The sequence below is a fragment of the Gastrolobium bilobum genome, unplaced genomic scaffold, assembly GCF_033153095.1.
Source record: "Gastrolobium bilobum isolate Gb01-03AN ecotype WA unplaced genomic scaffold, APGP_CSIRO_Gbil_v1 utg80975, whole genome shotgun sequence".
In the NCBI taxonomy this organism is placed as follows: Eukaryota; Viridiplantae; Streptophyta; class Magnoliopsida; order Fabales; family Fabaceae; genus Gastrolobium; species Gastrolobium bilobum.
In genome coordinates, this window is record NW_026899473.1 from 72,306 (window position 1) to 82,320 (window position 10,015).

Genomic DNA, 10,015 nt, shown 5'->3' on the forward strand with positions numbered 1-10,015 from the left:
ACAAAAACACCCAAAATTGCAAAGAAACAAAAAAGTAAAACAGAAAAGAACGAATAAGAAAGATTAAAAATGAATAAGAAACAAAGTTAATATGTCCTACGATCGATAATCAGCAATTAAAAATCAAAAAGAATGAAAAGAATGCAGAAACAGAGCACACAACGCAGAAACAAAAAACAAAACAGAACAAAAATAGAAACAAAAAAAAGACAAAACAGGACAAAAAAGAAACAGAAAAAGAACAGAGATACAACAGAAACAGAAAATATGAAAACAGAGCAACAATAAGTTTTTTTTAGACTCTCCTAAACAAAAATCAGTAAGAAAACGAAAAAGAATGTAAGAAAGAAAACACAAAATGCAGAAAATAAAACAGAAAACAACAAACGAAAAACAGAAAATAGAAGACAAAAAAGAAAGAAAAATAATCAAAAAGAACAATAGAGAATGAAAACAAATGAAGAAGAAAGATTAAAGAATGATGCAAACTCCCCGGCAACGGCGCCAAATTTGATATGAGTTGTCGAACTCACTCAAATTAATCAGGTTTGTAAAAATAAGGATTTGTAATAAAGTGGGCAACCTAAATCGTCTCTTAAGAAATTTGCAAGGATCTTAATTGATCAATTAAAAATAAAAAGTAAAAAGGAGGGGTTTTGTGGGATTAAAAATAGAAAGTAAAAATAAGGATTTAAAAGCAAAAATTATCGATTTAAAAGCAATCAACCTAAGAATTAGGATTCGAAGATATCCATCATTGGACAAAGGATTACCAAATCATGGTTGACCAAATCATAGTCTACTCTCGCAATCGTGGAGTATCAGCCCGTTTGACTTAAATCATTGGGTTAATCAACCTAAATATTAAATCTAACATTCAATCACTTAACTTAGCTGCAATCGCAGAACTCAAATCTAAGTTGAAGGAAGAGAAACAATTTGGGTTGATTAAAGCGGATGTCCTCCAGATTCAACCACGGAATCCTTAATTCTTGAATTTATTAAAGAGAGCTTAGCCTAGCATGGCTGAGTCAAAATTCATGATTAAAAAGAAGAAAGCAAAGAGCATAATAAAGAAGAAAAGAAAATTGTGTTAATCTCTAAACAGTAAAAACAAACTGAAAACAATTTAGCGAAAAAAAATTGAATAACAAGGTCTCCTAATCATGTCTCTAAAAGGTAAATAATGGATTTGGGTCTCATAAACATTGGGTTCCCAATTACAAACTTAAATCCAATTAACTAATTAAAACTGCAGCAACTCATGACGAACTTGGGATCAAATTTTGACCATTTACTGTCCGAGATGGGCTTTCATGTCTTCATAAGATTTGTAGCACTATGAGTTATCTGCAATACGCAACAAAAATGGGGTCAGTCGGACACCTGTGGAATGAGTTATGGTCAAATTACTACAGTAACGTAAATTTGGATTTTCGTTATGAATTTCTAAATAAACCCAATTAAAAACCCAACATCTAATTAACCTAAAGACCATTATTTACACACTAAACCATCCAAAAATCATTAATCATGAGTAACAAATATGTGTAATAAATATTAATTATCACTAAGATATCACCTTAATAAGCCTTCGACCTAGTGGTTGTCTTGTTGAAGTTGAAGGTGTTTTTGCTTGGTTTTTATGTTGGAAAAGCTTTTGATCATCTAAAGGAATCTATTCAAGGTATTTGTTGTCATTTTCATTGGTTGGAAAATGATTGGTGAATTGAAGTGTTCTTGTGTTTACCATGGATTTCTATGGAGTTTGATGATGTTGTTTGAAGTGGTTTTGTGATGTAATTTGTTTGATTGATTGTTTAAAGTAAAGAGAACATCAAAAAGTTTTGAAAAAATAAAGATAAAGGACCTAACCCTAAGTGTATGGTTTAGCCATCACTAGGTTAATTAGGGTTTATGTGTTGTTTGGTGTTGTATGCTGCTTGGTATAACACCTCACATTTCTAAAACATATATTACTATATTAAATGTGGATTAAAGGGTAAGATTAGTGAAAATCTTGAATTTAAGACCAAAATACAAAGGAAGGGTAAAACAGTATTTAGCTAAACACGTAACCCTAGAAAAGTAAAATTGAGTAGGAGGTCTCAACCGAAAAAATAACCATGGAAATGAATTCAGAACGAAAAATTGAGTGGTTAGGCAAGTTTCTGAAAATTTGGTGAATAGTGTTTTTACCGAGTAAAAATATTGCGACACATTGCACTGTAAAGCGTGCTGATTGAATTTTGAGCTCTAGGTTTGGATATAAGTTATAAATGGTATATAGGACTAGGAAATATGATTTCTGGTGAAAATTGATGGAAATTAGTGTGTTTGGAGAAGCGTGCCCACGGCACGTAGAACAGCTTAAAACTGTAATTTCTCCTAACGACCGGAAAACACCGGATTCATCTGATCAAGAGAACTTAAAGGACAATGGTTAATGTTAAAAACTAAAGTTTCTAATTAGTTTAGGAAATTATAAACGTTTAGCGTAAAAGGAGGAAAATTCAAATTAGTTTGAAATCGCGTGAGGTGGCGGTGTGGCCCTCCTCACTTAAGTGGACCTTGCCACTTGGACTTCACCACCAACCAGCTCCTTCTCTCTCCTTCCTTCACCAAAAAACCGACCCACCTCCATGGAAGTGGAAGAAAAGCTTTCAAACTTCTTTCTCTCATAACTCCTTCAATACATCCTCAAATCAAGTAAAGTTTGTGAGCAAAGTTGTTTGAAATCATCATCCGAACACATCCCACCGATTAGTTTCCCTTGAAACTGCCTCATTTGTGAGAAAAAGGGCAAAGTCATCCACGAAATTGTGAAGAGTTTTTTGATTTTGGAGTTGTGTGTTCAAGCCATTGTTTGGGGATCACTTGGAGGGGTCATAGGCCAAGCTTGTGAGTATATTTCAACCCTTTTTATGGCTTGATTCATGAATCTAAATTTTGAAAACCTAGAGCATGAGTTGTGTAATTGATGTAGTTAGAGAGTTCAAATTGAAATTGTGTATTAGATAAATGTGGCTTAGAATGATGTTTTAGAGTGATTAATGTGATAAAAATTATTGGTGAAAATTGAATTATAACTTACTGAATTTTGAGCATGATTCCATGACTTTGTGAATTGGATGTGTTGTAGGATTGTGTAATTGAGTTGTTGAGTGTTTGTATGGGTTGATAGTGATATTGTATGATGGTTGGGAATGTTGAATTGGATTGGATAACCATTGGTAGGAGGCCATGTACATTTCGGCCATTGTGAGGAAATTGGGGATTTGATGTTGTGAAATTATGTGGTTGATGTGTTGTAGTGTTAAATGGTATTTAGAGGTGTTGTGTAAGGAGTGGATGCATGGAAAATCTAAGGAAAAATATTTGGATTGTGTGGATTTTGAAATTGGACCTAGAATGGAATAAATGGAAAAATGGTGTTGTGGTGGGGTAGGATTGAAAGTGGGACCTAAAATGGTGTTGCGGTAGTCTTGGGATGTTAAAGAAAAATTAAAATAAAATAAAGAAAAATATTTTGTAAAATAACACTATAATGGCCAAACCTTGCCTTGGTGGGGAGGATTTTTGATGTTTTGTGAATTTGGTGGATTCACCGTGTATTGATGATCCTTATGTGATCATTGTAGGTTGCCTCCCGCGGGATTGAACCTTGAACCGTGAGTTTGGTAGGTTGCCTTTGGTCCCGAACCAAAGAAATTATGGTAAGTGCTCTTGAACCTATGCATGTATACGTTATAAACTTTCATATTTATTGGTTGGTTGATATTGAGTTGGAAATGGCCTATGTGTAGGCATTTCTGGTGGAACCAAGTTTTTTGATACCGTGGTTGGGAGCGATCAAGCGAAGGAGATTATTAAGGTAATCCCTTGGTACTGGGGTTTGATCCCCGTGTGTGCTCCACCATGCCCGTTAAGGGTAATGGTAGGAAATATATGTGAATAATGTAGTATAACATGTTCATGCATAGTGTATGTATAGTGGTACATAGGATGTTTCGAGTCTCTGGCCAGTAGACAGTTGCCTTCGGGCATTACGGACTTCCACTGGATAGGTCTCCATGAGAGAGTTCCAGTTGACCTGGGGTCGTGGTGTGTCATTCGGAGAGGAGCACACTAGGAAGTCTCGGGTGTATATGGATGGAGGGTACCTTGGTTGATGTTCTGGGAACACTCCTTGGTTTGAAACCCGTAGGCTATGTGCTGAGGCCAATAGGCCGAACGTTGCGTGGTATTGGCATCGACCATTCCAGCTTCGTCGTATTTTGATTCCCTATGCTTTCCTACTTCATTAAATCCCTTGCTTTATCCCGTTTTAAATGTTATATTATGTTGTTGATATGCATCGAAGTGAGCCATTGAGCGGATTATTCTCCAGAACCTCTGGGTTACTGAGATATATCCGTATATCTCACCCCGCTTTGGGGACTTTATTTCAGGTAGTGCCAGTGGTGTGGGAGCGGCGGGCAAGAGGCCCGTAGGATGAGCTCGTGGATTATGGTGGATTTTGCATTTTGTGACCATTGGGCCTAGGCTAGACTTAGGGCATGCACTCTGTATGCAGAGTTAGGCTTAGGGAGGGTATCATCGTTGTTCATGCCATATTTTGTCTAAGTTTAGCTTATGTTTATCATGCTTTATTTGGGTGGAGCATTATGTATATTTGAAAAAATTGTTGTAATATTTGTAAGAGGCTTGTAATTGTATTATAGAGACTTGATGTAATATGAAGCATGTATATGATGAAAGGGCAATAGGCCTATTCTAAGATGTGATTTATGTTTTATGTCAAGGAAAATGCATGCAAAGGAATTAATGTGATTAAAATGATTTACGGTTTTATAATGAAATGATTGAGTTGTAAAGTAAGTCAAATGATATAAATTGTGATGAGTTGTAAGAGCACCAAGGCATTGCTGGTCCTTGAGTGCCACCCATGATTGTTAGGTACAAAATTGAGGTTAGATAACTATAACACCTCGCATTTCTAAATCATATATTAATATATTAAATGAGGATTAAAGGGAAGGATTAGTGAAAATCCTGGAAATTAGGTTAAAATACAAAGAAAGGGTAAAACGGTAATTAGCCAAACACACAACCCTAGGAAGGTAAAATTGAGTAGGAAGTCTCAGATGATAAAAATAACCCTAGAAATGGATTCCAAACGAAAAATTGAGTGGATAGACAAGTTTCAGAAAAATTGGTGAATAGTATTTTTACCGAGTAAAAATACAGCAGTACGATTGCATCGTAAAACGTGCCGATTGAGTTTTGAGCTCTATGTTTGGATATAAGTTATAAAGTGTGTATAGGACTAGGAAATATGATTTCGGATGAAATTTAACGGAAATTAGTAAGTTTGGGAAAGCGTGCCTACGGCGCGTGTAATAGCTTAAAACTGCATTTTCTCCGAACGACAGGAAAACTCAGGATTCATCTGATCAGGGGTAATTAAAGGACAATGGTTAATGTTAAAAATTAGAGTTTTTAAATAGGTTATGAATTTATGGACGTTTAGTGGAATCAGAGGGAAATTCGAATTAGTTGGAAATCGTGTGAGGTGGCTGTGGGACCCACCCCACTTAAATCACTTAAGCCACATGGCAAATCACTATTCATGTTCATCTTCTTTCCCCCTTCTCTCTCCAAAAACCGAGTTGCCCCCCTCCCCCCCTCCATGGACAAAAACACTTCAAGCTTTCTTTCTCCTCTAACTTCATCATCCAAGCACCAAACCAAGCAAAGTTTGTCTTGAAATTTGTTGGAAATCACCTCCTAAACACATTGGTGGTAGTCTTGAGCCTTGAAACCCACTATATTTTGAGAAATTCATCCTAAACCCGTGGCCATTGTGTGTAGATTTGCACTCATGGAGTTGATTGATTCCCCAATGGTTTATTATGTTGTGGAGGAGTCCTAGGCCAAGCTATTGAGTAAGTTTCATCATTTTTTATTGGTTGGATTGTTGATTTTAATTCATGAACCCTAAGCTCATTTTGTATGATTTGTGTAGTTAGAGAGCTCAAATGGAAATTGTGTATTAGATGAATATGTCTTAGAATGATGTGTTGGACCCATAAATGCAATAAAATTTATTGGTGAAAAATGAGTTTAACTTAGGAAAATTTGGATGAAATGTAATGACTTTGTGTTGGAGATTTTTGTTAGGATTGTGTAATTGGATTGTGGTATGGTTGTATGAGTTAATAATAGGATTGTATGAGGTGTGGAGTAGTTGAATTGGATTGAAAATCCCTTGGTATATGCTTATGTGCATTTCGGCCTTGCGAGGGAAAATGAGGATTGGATGTTGTAAAATTAATTGGTTGATGTGTGGTGTTGTTAAATGGCAATTAGAAGGGTTGTGTGATGGTTGGAAGCTTTGAAAATCAATGGAAAAATATTGGATTGTGTTGGATTGGGTATGGTCCCTAGAAGGAAATAAATGGGCAAAATGATATTACAATGGTGTAAAATGAAAATTGACACCTAAAATGGTATTTTGGTAACCTTGGGATGCTTAAGAAAAATGAAAAGAAAATAAAGAAAAATAATTTGTAAATTAACACACTAATGGCCGAACCACACCCTTGGTGGGGGTGGATTTTGACGTTTTTGGATTTTGATAGATTTACCGTGTGTTAATGATCCGTATATGATCAATGTAGGTTGCCGTACGCGGATTTGAACCCTGAACCGTGAGCTCGGTGGGTTGCCCTTGGTCCCGGACCAAAGGGGATTGTGGTGAGTATTTGAAACCATGCTTGAAGAGTTAATAACTTGCATGTGTTTGTATGAATGGTAATGAATTGAGAATGTCCTCTATGTAGGCATTTCTGTTGTGTACTTAGCTCAGGAAATATACTGTATTGGAGTTGTGGGAGAGGATTATACAGGTAACCTCTTGGTACTGGGGTTTGATCCCCTTGTGTGTTCCACCATTCCCGTTGAGGGTAATGGTAGGAAGTGTATCTAAATGATATAGGATAACATGCTCATGCATATTGTATGTGTTATGGTACATAGGATGTACCGTGTATCAGGCCAGTAGACTGTTTGCCTTCGGGCGTTACAGACTTCCACTGGATAGGTCTCCGTGAGGGAGTTCCAGTTGACCTGGGGTCGTGGTGTATGATCCGGTTAGGAGCACACTAGGAAGTCTCGGGTGGATATGGATGGAGGGTGCCTTGGTTGATGTTCTGGGAACACGCCTTGGTTTGAAACCCATAGGCTTATATGTCGAGCCAATAGGCTGGACGTTACGTGGTTTTGGTATTAACCATTCTAGCTTCGTCGTATTTTGTATCCTTATGCTTCCCTATTTCACTAAATCCATTGCTTTATCCCGTTTTCAGATGTTATGTTGTATTATTTATATGCATCGAAGTGAGCCATTGGGCGGAGTATTCTCCAAAACCTCTAGGTTACTGAGATATATTTGTATATCTCACCCTGCTTTGTGGATTTTATTTCAGGTAGTGCCAGTGGTGTAGGAGCGGCGAGCAAGAAGCCCGTAGGCTGAGCTGGAGGATTCTGTTTATTTTGTATTTTGGTGGCCATTAGGCTTAGGCTAGACTTAGGTCATGAACAATGCATATGATTAGGATATGATTATCATTTTGTTCATGATGTATTTTGTCTAAGTTTAGTCTTGAATTATCATGTTTATTTTGGAGTATTTATTATGTTTTATTTGAAGGTTTTGGTTTGTAAATTGTAATATGTCATTTGGAGGATTTGTAATTTGTACATGAACACTTGATGTAATATGGAAGTATGTAATATGATGAAAGGGCAATAGGCCTATTCTACGATTGATTTATGTTTTATGTTGCAAGAAGCATGAAAATGAATATTATGATTGAAATTGATTAAATTGAGAAAGTAAGCATGAATGATGTATAATGATTAATTTGGATATAAACTGTGTGGGTTGTAAGAGCACCAAGGCATTGCTGGTCCTTGTGTGCCACCCAATGATTATTAGATACAATTTGAGGATGTGAGAACACTTTTGCAAATTGGAGATTTATTGAAAAAACAAAGGAAACTCTAGCGAATTTTCTAGAAATTGGCAGAATTTAGGCGAAATTTGGGAGAGCATATCTCCCTCCACAGAGGTTCGATAGGGAAGTTCTATACGTCGTTTTGAATATTGAGATGTCCTCTATCTTGTGATAAAATTTGGGATTTTCTAGGTTGGGAGTCGGCCTTTAGAAGGCAGAGAACACAGACTGCCCATTAGGTTACTGCACATGTGGCAGTTCTGGTGCGAGATCGGGAAAATTATTTCCGCTTCGTTTCTTGGTCAAATTGGGTTTATGATATGTAAAATTGAATCTTGAGATGTCTAGTTTGTTGTATATAAATTTGAAAGCAATTAGTTGAGTGGATTTTCCAGGATAATTGATTGAGTGAAGGATGTTTAGAGCCGTTTAGGGGTTGACTGGCAGATTTGCTTGTCCAACTGCAAACGGCGATATCCGGAGCAAACGAGAAATTTATGACTCGTGTGATAGCTTCCTAGAAAGATAATTAAGTTTAGAATAACATACTAAAAGATGAGGAGCATGCATCATGCAGTTTGTCCGCAGAAAATTAAAGACCAAACTATGTTCGGATAGGTAAAAAACGTAAAAGTGAGATTTTAGCTAAGTGGGTTTATGGGAACCCCTTAGTGACTTGAGAGATGTAATATATGTTATAAAAGTAGTTTAAATAATTATTCTGCAAAGAGTTTACAGTTATGGTCACAACTTTTATTTATTACGCTTTTTATTGTTTTGAATGCTTGCGTAATAAACGGAAAAAGTTTACTCGCATTTTTATAAATGAATTGCTGTGATTGTAACTGCTCTTAATATCATAACTAATGTTAACAATACCGTTGTACAACGGGATGTTACAATAACACACCTTCAAAGGCATAATTTATTAGAAAAACAAAGGAAACTCTGGCGAAATTTCTAGAAATTGGCAGAATTTAGGTGAACTTTGGGAGAGCATACTTCCTCTACAGAATTCCAATAGAGACGTACCATATTCCGTTGTAAAGCTTGAGATGTCCTCTACCTTGTGTTAAAATTTTATAATTTTCTGGGTTGCAAGAAGCCCTGTAGAAGCCTATGAACACGGACTGTCCAGAACGCACCTGTGCAGGGGATGTTTTTGGCAATTTTTGGGGATTTTATTCCCGCTTTTTTTCTTGGTAAAATTAGGTGCATAATATTTCAAATTGAAGCTTGAGGTTTCTAGTTTTCTGTATAAAAATTTGGGAGCAATTGGTAGAGTAGTTTGTCCGGAATAAATTTTAGAGCGAAGGCTGTTTTGGGCGCCGTTTAGGGTTGGCTGGCAGATTTGCTTGTCCAAATTCAAACGACGATATCTGGAGCAAACGAGAACTTTATTAATCGTGTGATATCTCGTTAGAAATTTAATTAAGTTTAGAATAGCATACTAAATGATGAGGAGTGCGCGTCATGCGGTTTATCCGCAGAAATTAAAAGACCAAACCATGTTCGGATAGGTAGAAAACGTAAAAGTGATATTTAGGCTAAGTAGGTTTATGTGAACCCCTTAGTGACTTGAGAGAGGAAATATATGATATGTAAGTAGTTTAAATAATTATTCCGCAAAGAGTTTTTAGTTACGGTCACAGATTTTATTTATTACGCTTTATTATTGTTTTAAATGCTCGCGTAATAAAACAGAAAAAGTTTACTCGCATTTTTATAAATGAATTGCTGTAATTGTAACTGCGCTTAATATCATAATCAATGTTAACAATACCGGTACGTAACAGGATGTTACATTTTATGGTATCAGAGCAGTTTACTAGGGAACTCTGATTGTTGTATGATTGTGTTAAGTGTTGTATAGTTGTATGTAGACTCTTATTGATTATTGCATATGTGATTCCTTAGTGTAGGTCTGATCAACTCATTCCTTTGTGTTACATGTGTGGTCATTATAAGAAGCCTGCATGGTAATCCTGGAGCAC